Source organism: Eupeodes corollae, chromosome 1, assembly GCF_945859685.1.
Source record: "Eupeodes corollae chromosome 1, idEupCoro1.1, whole genome shotgun sequence".
NCBI lineage: Eukaryota > Metazoa > Arthropoda > Insecta > Diptera > Syrphidae > Eupeodes > Eupeodes corollae.
The window spans coordinates 182,525,472-182,534,982 of record NC_079147.1 but is presented as its reverse complement, the minus strand read 5'-3'; the positions used below and the strand labels follow the sequence as shown (position 1 = coordinate 182,534,982).

Here is a 9,511-nt window from a genome sequence, read left to right as displayed (position 1 = left end):
GCTGGGAAAGACAGAGTGTGGCAAGGCATTCCACATTTGCATAGTACGGCTAAAGAACGAATCTCTGTAGTTAACAGTACGACCTAAGTTGGGCCCGAGGTTATATTGATGAGCATTCCTAGAAGCGCGAGTATTACGGTTGAACTGTTTAACATTTCAACGATGTTCAAGTGACGTAAATGATCTTATGATGGTAATATCACCAATCAATCGAAATGCCCTACGTTCAATACTATCCAAGAAGCTTAAATAAGTTGTAGGAGCACCAGCCCAACATGTTGCATCGCCTCAGAAAACCCAAACATCTTGTATGTGATCGTTCCATAAAAGGTTCAGTTTAATGAATGCAAGTGCCATTTATGGATAATGGCCATCATCAGCGAAACAATGTATTGGATTAGAAGTTGCAGACAGAAGATCATTAGTAAAAATGAGAAAGAGTGTTGGAGATAAAACAGAGCCCTGGGGCACACCAGCATTTATTTTGTGGTTTTCACACTTAAATCCATCCAATACAATTTGTATTGAACGATTTGAAATTAACTACTAATTAAATGATGGAGGGATTCATGAAAACCGAAAGCACACATTTTCGATAAGAGAGCCTGATGCCAAACCCTATCAAAAGCTTTTGAAATATCAAATGCATTAATCTTACTTTCCCCAAAACGATGTTAAGATTTGCTCCACTGTTCGGTGAGATGAACCATGAGATTACCAGTGGACCTATTGCTACGAAAGCCGTATTGTTGGCCATTAAGAAGCTTTCGATCTTCGAAATATTTATTGAGCTGATAATTAATCAGCGTTTCCATGACCTTGGAAAGAAGGGACGTAAGTGCAATCGGTCGATAACTAGACGGTGAGGAAGATTCGCCTTTTTTGGGAATAGGCTGGACAAAAGCGGTTTTCCATCCACTCGGAAGGAGACCTGAGGAGTAGGACAGATGAAAAAGCATACGCAGTGGTTTTGCCAGCGATAAAGGACACCTCTTCAGAACAATAGCGGGGATACCATCCACATCAGCAGATTTATGTATGTTAAGATCTCTTAAGACTCTTGCCATAGTACGAGTGAGAAAAAAGGTTTGTCCCATAGAATCACTTACTAGCTCAGGTACAGGCGGAGTCATAACATAGTAACCAAAAATTGTAATGTGAGGAGATTTTTTCTTTTGAGTTATCTTTGGAAAAATATTTTATAAAAAAAAAACAAGTTTAAGAATGGTACTGGACGGGAGAGACAAACATCTCAAGAATAGGTCTTTTTGTATTTTGTTCAATTATTTACGAGAAGTAACAGTAGTACCCGTGGCATGATGGTTAGTACGTTGGACTATTCTAATCCGGACTCCGTTGGCTGGGGCTAAGAGGGATACGTGCAAAAAATCCAACGAGATCCTATACAACGGGGTTCGAATCAACAGAATTCCAAATTCCGTGATAAAACTCGTTCGAGGGTACATTGCAAAGCTATGTATTTGACCAACAATTTAATTTTCAGGGCGTTATATCTGAACGACGAGTATTTTGAGAGCGCACACTCTAGCGGCTATATTCCACCAGAGGCATTTCTCTTTTTAGATAGATGCGGTCTGATACAGGATAGATTGGCACTTCCGCTAATCTACCACGTCAGACGACGAACCGTGGATAGGCGACGCCTGAACAATCGGTACGTCATGACACAAGACGGAATAGAGTTTCTTCGGTTCAGTAGGGCTGTGTCCGAAAGGGACCGATCTAAACTAGTTTTGGTGGATTCAATCGGCACGTGATAGATTGTTCTAGTTTTAAGTAGTTTATAGGTAGAATGGGTTGTTTAAGTAAGATTAAATTAGGTTTAAGTTTTATATTAAGGACCTTATTTTAAGTAGTTCTTAAGTAAAATTGAAAAAAGATATTGATATTAGTTTTTTTTTTCTTCAAAATCTCTAATAACTTAGAGTGTCCGTATGGGACCGGTAAGTTAGTTGTAAGTCATGGTTAATTAGGCTAATTTTATGAATTTTTGTCTAGGTTTACGAAAGGTTTAAGATTGAAGTAATACAAATTAATAATAAAAAAAAGTGCATTGGATGGTCATGGCAGAGGCCTTGGGTTCGATCTCAGCCTATTCTAAAGTTTAATTTTCACGGCCTCTGCCTCTTGCGAGAAATTGACAAATTCATCCAGAGTAATTCTTGCCATCAAAAGTGCTTTCTCAAATTAGGCGTTCAGATGGGGCTTAAAACTGTAGGTCCCCTCCATCTCTGACAGCAGTACTCGAACACAGGAATGGTTGAGAGCTGTAAGTCACTAGGCCATTAGTTCACAATGGAATGTTGCGCCACCCAATTTATTTTTCCTTACGAGAAGTTTTTATTTTTCGGAGCTGTGAAACGAAGCTTATAAGAGTAATTTTCTTTATAAATACCTATCATAGCAATCCTTATCACAACTTAAAAGCTCTTCTGCAGGCTTTTTTTTTTTAAATATTTTAAGTTTTAAAATGTCCATCTTTTATTAAGAAAAGGTTTGGCAACCCTATGATTGCAAAAAAGCGATTTGTAAGCTAGAAGTTATGCGAAAGCAAAAATTGATATAGTCAAAGCCTGTATACTACACATATACTTGAATAACGACCTTTAAACATATTTTGTTATCGCTGATCGTATTTTTGTTTATTTAGACTTCTGGCGTGCATCGCATCGGTCGAATTTATATACTTTTTTTATTTGATTAGCGGAGTTCTGTCTTAGCTAGTCTTTTACTATTCGTGAGGAAAATATCAATACAAGAGAACTCATTCTGAAGATTTGTATAAACCAAATGATATTTCATCGTAAATTTAGTTTGTTTTGTATCAATATTTGGCATAGATCAACTTTGAAAGATTTTTTTGCAACCAAAATAAATGAATTTAATATTTAAAGAAGTTCACACCTCACAAAAAAGTACTTCACCTATTTTATAAATGAAGTGATTATAACTAAGGTCTGTGTCAAATATGACGGTTTTGTTCGTAACATGGTACGGTGGGTGGCGGTGACTGTGTCTTGGCCTTCTTATAAGTGGCTTATGTGATTAAAAGATCATTTGTGTCTTCTCTTGTTTGAAAAAGGCCTAAGGTTCTTCTGTGTTTGCTTACCTCATTGTTTCAATATCATTTAGTGGTAGTAGTGGATGTTTCATTGGCTCATAATATCTTTGGTTTGTTTAATGGCTTTCATTTTTAAAATAGCTGAAACCGTTGCTCTTGTCACAATGGTTTTGTAAACTATCGCTCAGTTTAATACACACAATTATTGTAATGGCAAATCAATATCTATAGGCACAACCAACCAACCATAATATATAATATAGAAACGGCACATGTTTTTGAAATGCCGTGTCAGAAAAACCACTTATTATTATTATTTCGCTATTGTGTGCGATACTACAACGAAAATTATATGTCGTCAGTTATGGAACACGCAAATCTGCATATTTAACCTCTAAAGTGTTATTTAAAAATCACATTGTAATTAAACTATTACATCCCATTGATAAGATCAAGTCATAAAAATATTGTATATAGATTTTTGAAGACTTTAAACTTGCATATTAGAAAAGCTTGGAGTTATTAGACAATAAGCTCAATTTGTCGTGATCAGTGTTACTAATTCAGTTTTTGTAATGTTAAGGACTGGCAACGAGACTTTAAACTTTTGAAGCTTCCGAGACGAGAACAATGCGAGACTGTATATTTTGTACCCAAATTTTCTGAGAGTCTCATCGGTCTCGTAGTGTGTTTTCGGGTTATAAATTTGTCTTGCAAAAATTTGTTGTGTTAATGTTTTAAATGAAGTGAAACCAAAACAATGCTAATACAAACGTGAGCCAGAACAAGCTTTAGAATCGATTAGGTCTTTTCAAATTAAAACGCTTAATTTTCGGATTTAATTACAAATAAAAAATCGCCATTAACTTAAAGATTTCATTGAAGAATAACTACGATTTTGATGTAAAGAGATTTACCTTCGTTAATTCATTCAACAATGTTTGTAATGTAACTTTTATTTTCAAACTTCAAATCAAATTATTCAAGTCATAAAAATAGACATAGGTGATAATAGACGAGACTACTTCTAAAACAACTGATGAAAAAAAAGCAATCACGAGACCGAGACGAGACTCAGTTATACAAAACCGATACCAAAATGGTACTGAAATATTTCGATTTTGATGAGGCCGAGTCGACTTACTACTTCTTATAAGCGAAAAATATAGAAATATTGGTTAAAATTAGTGAAAAATTCGAGTTTTTGAAAAAATGTTAGTTGCTTTTTGATCTTCAAAACTGCATTTAAATTTATTGTTTCAGAACATGCATATCTATTTTTTTAAGGAACATTTAATTTATATAAACAATTCTAAAGTCAAATAGTCAGTTGAATTCACTGCATTTAAAAAAATCAACAGTGGTCTCCCTACTTCTAGGATTTATCATCAATTCATCCTTAAGACGAACTTTGACAAACGTACTGCTATTTACAGAGATTCTTTTTTTAACAGCATTACATGAATGTGGAATGATTAACCCAGTTCAATATTTTATGTTTCCTGAATCTTTGGTGTTAAATAAAAAGGTCTTAAGTCAAAAACTTGCATATGTGCAAGATTTATTTCCTGCACACTGAGTCCCAAAATGAACACAGAGAGTATGATAATGACTGTTGTAAAGGCTACTTTTAAAGTCTGGTGCAGAAAGCAGATTGTTTCAATTGTTTTTTCCCTTTGTTGGTTTATTAAGATTAAATAAATAGATATCAGTTGTTAATAGAAGTGACGTATTTTGTGGCAAGACAAGACCGGAATGTGACTGACTCCGTTGATTTTAGACAAGCTTGAATTGCATGGAATTTAATGAGCAACTGTCGAAGCCAAAGTTATGATAATGGTGCGAATATGAAAGGAAAAGAAGCTGGTGTTTCGAATCGAATTCAAACCCTGGAACCAAGAGCATTTTTCGTTCCATTTTGCTCGCATTCCTTAAATTTAGTGGTTAATGATGCTGCTCGGTGCTCATTATATTCAATGTTTGTATAACTTTTTTTCAAGTTCCGTAATGAGGTGGGATAGTTTTAAGACAACAATTTCAAGTTTTACTTTAAAACCCCTTTCTGAGATGGGAGAGCAGGTTAGAAGCATTGAGGCCTTTAAAAACAAATTTAGAAGAAACACAAGAAGCCCTTATAGAAATAGGCAAAAAACATTGCAGAATCGTTAAGAAATACAATTTTTGATTTTACATTTATTTGCTGCCTTCAAATTTGGTTTGATGTTTTAGAAAATATGAATAAAACTAGTAAATATTTGCATCTGGCAACTGGCATAAAAGTTATAGAAAAAACAACAGTTTGATTTAACTGCGTTCCGATGAAAAATTTAATGCGTAGTTATGTTCAGCATATTGCTAGTTGCCTAAATATGTTTTTTGAAGTTTCATTATTGCAATCTCAACGGAAAAAAATGTATGCTGAAGTCCTAAAACCATAGTAGACCCGAAACAAAGATTTAAAGCCATTTGTTTTTTTTTCAAAATACTTAGTCAAGCCATTCAATTAATTACAGAAAAGTTTGAACAGCTTGATACATACATATAACATCAATTTTTCATTTTTAATTAACATGAGCAAATTGTTACGGTAAATTTTACCGTAACAAAAACCAGCCTTTAGCTGTTTTCTTTTTCCCGTTGTGGCTGCAAAATATCGGCAAAGTTGAGGGCAACCATGGTCTCATCAGCCACAGGTGTACCTAGCCGTTATTTTGCAAAAGCAACAAAAGCAGGTGATCGGATTCGAGAACGAGTTCTTTCGACAAGGTCGAAAATGCCGGCGGATGAGCCGAAGAAGTATGAGGTCAGGCGGACCCTTTCTTAGACAACAATAACAACAACACATCTATTTTAATTTAACATTTACAATTCTTAACGTAGAATCAATAATTAACATTTAATATCTTTAAAGTCGCTTAATTTCATTTTTGGTACAAAACTCACACCTCGAATCTCGCGTGTAATATTAATTGTAATAGGAAAATGCCTAGTTTAGACTTCTTCTCGATTTTTGTTTTTCTTTACACTTTCTCGAGAAATAAGAATAGTTGGGAAGGGGTCTGAACTCGCCATTATGTTTCGGCAAGTTTTGGAAACTCATCTAACAACTTGTTGAAACCGTGATTGTGTGTGTGGAAGTAAAGTTTCGTTGAGAGTCAACAACGGTGGCTTTCCTGATGAGCGTAAAGCTTCCAGGAAGCCGCGATACCGTGACCGACAATCACGAAAACGGATGCTTGTGCTGTATGAATGTGTGTGTGTCTGGAATGGTCGAGGGAGGAAGAATGAGTTTTTGAATTAGCTTGGAAGGCACTCTAGATAGAGCATTACAAGCGATAAGAGACAGATAAAGAAAAGTTCGAGGAATTGTGAAAAGACAAAGAAAAGTCGAGAAGGAGGAAGAAAAATTGGAGGTTGTCGAGGAAATCGAGAAAAGAAAAAGGAAATTGGATATTCGAGGATAGAGGATCGAGGTGTGAGGATTTTGAAAGGAGTTAAGTTAAAAAAATACAAAAGATAAGTAGCTAGTTTTGTTTGGTTCTTTGTTCTATTGTTCGGTACGTGTCCGGTTTCTTCTTTTAATTTGTTTTTTTTTATTATTTACATTTTTTTTGTCATTCGTTAATTTTTATTTTGAAAACATTTTGGGTTTTAGTCCAGGGATCTTCAATCCCACGGTTTCCCAAAGAAATAAATTTTTAAAGTCAAACGTTTGTTATTTTTTGCGAGTTGCTTGAATCGTTGCGTGCGTCGTCGTCGTCGCTGCGCAGCCGCCGTCGGCTTTGTTTGTTTAATTCTGATTTTAATTAATAATAATAATAATAAAAAGTGTAACTAATTATAAGAGCAACAAAAAAGTGTAACAAATTGGAGCCCAACGTGTGGGGCCAAGTGGAAGAATTTCGTGGTAGATTTTGTATCGTTTTTTTATATTGTTTAAAAAAAAAAAAGAACATTTAATTCGTCTCGTTTTTGTTTTACAGGTGTTTTAAAGGAAAAGGTGTTTGAGTCGAATTGTTCTGGTTCCAGTGGAAAATTAGTGAAGTTACGAAGCTTTTTTTTTGATTTGTTTCTGTTGACTGAAATTTTCAACGAGGGAGTTTACAAATAAAAAAATCGCAAGTATTTTTTTGTAATTTGTGTATAGTGTAAACTCGTAATTCTTTTACTGTGCATATTTACTGTGTGGTGCTAGTGTTATTTGTATCTTTTTCTTTTTTAATATTTATATTTACGCGTCGGCTTTGTTTGTTTAATTCTGATTTTAATTAATAATAATAATAAAAAGTGTAACTAATTATAAGAGCAACAAAAAAGTGTAACAAAATGTTAACAAAATAAAAATGTACGTGCTTCATGCCTTAATTTGCAGAATGTTATAACATTAGGTAGTTTTAAAGATTTAGATGGAGAAGAATTGTTTCAAGAGTAAACCGTGATATCTCCGCTTGTTATTCCAAAAAGTTCAAGTTTAGATGTGTTAAATTTTATTTTCAGTTCAAGGAAGATTTTGCTCCGAATTTAGTAATTGCTCTCCAAATCCCTAATACAATTCCGGTCACGGCAGCTTCAGGAGAACATAGTTTTTCTAAACTTAAAATTATTAAAAATTATCTTAGGACAACCATGACTCAAGAGTGATTCGTAGGCTTATATATAATGTCCATTGAAAAGGAATTATTCAATTCTTTAGACTTTGATGATCTTATTTCTGAATTTGCAAAATGTAAGGTCAGAAAAGTAAGTTTCCTAGTTTAAACGTTTCCCCTCTGCTCATTTGATCGCTGCGTTTTAGTATATGGTTTAGGGTTACTTGGAATACCTTAAAAACAAAAAACGCACTGAAAGTCTACTTCCTGGGTAATGTGGGAAAGCCATATGCTTGTGTATCAGTTTATGTGTGAAAATATAAAATAAGGGCGCTTTCTACTAATCTTGCACAGGGCCCAAGAATGCCTGGGGCCGGCCCTGCCTACAGCCCAAACCATTGGGACCGTTGAGTTCAAACTTGGAAATTAAGGTTTTAAGCCAATTTGGGTTAGAAGTTTTTCTAATTTTGTTCATAAGAAGAAAAATAACAGTAGTCCCTTTACAAATTGTTTGGACAAAAACCTAAATTCAGATTTTTATTACATTTTCTCTTAAATTTGTTTTCTTGAATTGGCTTCAACAAAAAAAAACATTTTTTTTATTTCTCCATGAGGGTAGAACCATTATTAACTTCTCATATAGGAAGCTATTGTAATGGGTCCGATTTGTCAAATTGAAAATTTTGACATTTCTCGACGGTCCAAGGCCCGTAGAGCGTGCGCGCGTGTACGTAAGTACAAGCCCAAAGCTCAAAAAATAAATGTTGTTATGCAGATAATATTGGAGAAAGACGCAGAAAGGGCTCTCAAGAAAATTGCGTGGGTGGTTTTTAACCATAGCAGTTTGAAAAAAGGTGAACATTTTGGTCAACCCTAAATCACGAACTAATAACGCTAGAGACTTAAATTAAATTTTATATTATATTTTACCGTAATACCAAACAAGTATAGTTTTTGAAAAAAAAAAATGCAATAAACGTTTTTTTTTTACTTTCGATTCAAATATCTTTTCAATAATTAAAAATATTGACTTCAAACTAATTTTATGTCACAGAAAATATTGTTTTCGACATTCGGTAAATTTTTTTGTAAAAATCCTACATTCTGTTTTTTCCTAAAAAGTTACAATCTACAAAAAATAGTACGTAAAGTTGGTACAAATTGATGTTCGGTTCTCGATATCTCGTGAAAAATAAAAGACATTGACTTCAAATTAATTTCATTCATCTGCATTCCTCCCCTTAAACATTTCAACCGTAATTCGAGCCCAACTACGGCCATACTGTCAAATACAGAGATTCGTTCTTTAGCCGTACTAAACGAATGTGGAATGCCTTACCGCACTATGATTTTCCTAGTCATTGCAATATTCAGGAATTCAAACCCAATGTGCACCGACAACTTCCTTCAAACCATCTCTCCTTTTCTTAGTGCTCACACATCGAATTTGTATTTTTTTATTTATATAAGAAATAACAACTTTTAAGAAATGCTACTAAAATTGGTAAAAATTGGTTTCGACCAAAAATCTCATTAACAAATGCAAAATACTGTTGGTAATTTTTAAACGTTTAAGAAACAAAACACGAAATACTACAAACTTGTAAGCGAGACAAATCGACAGTGGGTCGCATTTCAGCCTCTTTTTTTTGTTTTTGTGTTTTCTCAAGAACTAGTGCGACAATTTCAATAATTTTCAGGTAAATTTTTAAACCTTAAAATACAAGAAATATTATTTAACAGACTCTTTAGACACATGAGTCTTGAACAACTTTTAAAAATCTTATTGATTTAGTCTTTAGACAATAAGACAGAAAATATCATAATTGCTTTGATATTA

At 33.9% G+C, this 9,511-nt stretch overlaps 1 protein-coding gene across 1 annotated transcript in view; it reads left to right on the top strand.

Annotated features, from left to right (window-relative positions):
• The first annotated feature begins 6,996 nt into the window (after positions 1-6,996).
• Positions 6,997-9,511, top strand: part of LOC129954077 (uncharacterized) — a 44,975-nt gene continuing 42,460 nt past the window's right edge. Inside the window, exon 1 of the mRNA XM_056067731.1 lies at positions 6,997-7,200. The gene's annotated coding sequence lies outside the window, so the exon portion shown is untranslated. The remainder of the gene's footprint in view (positions 7,201-9,511) is intronic.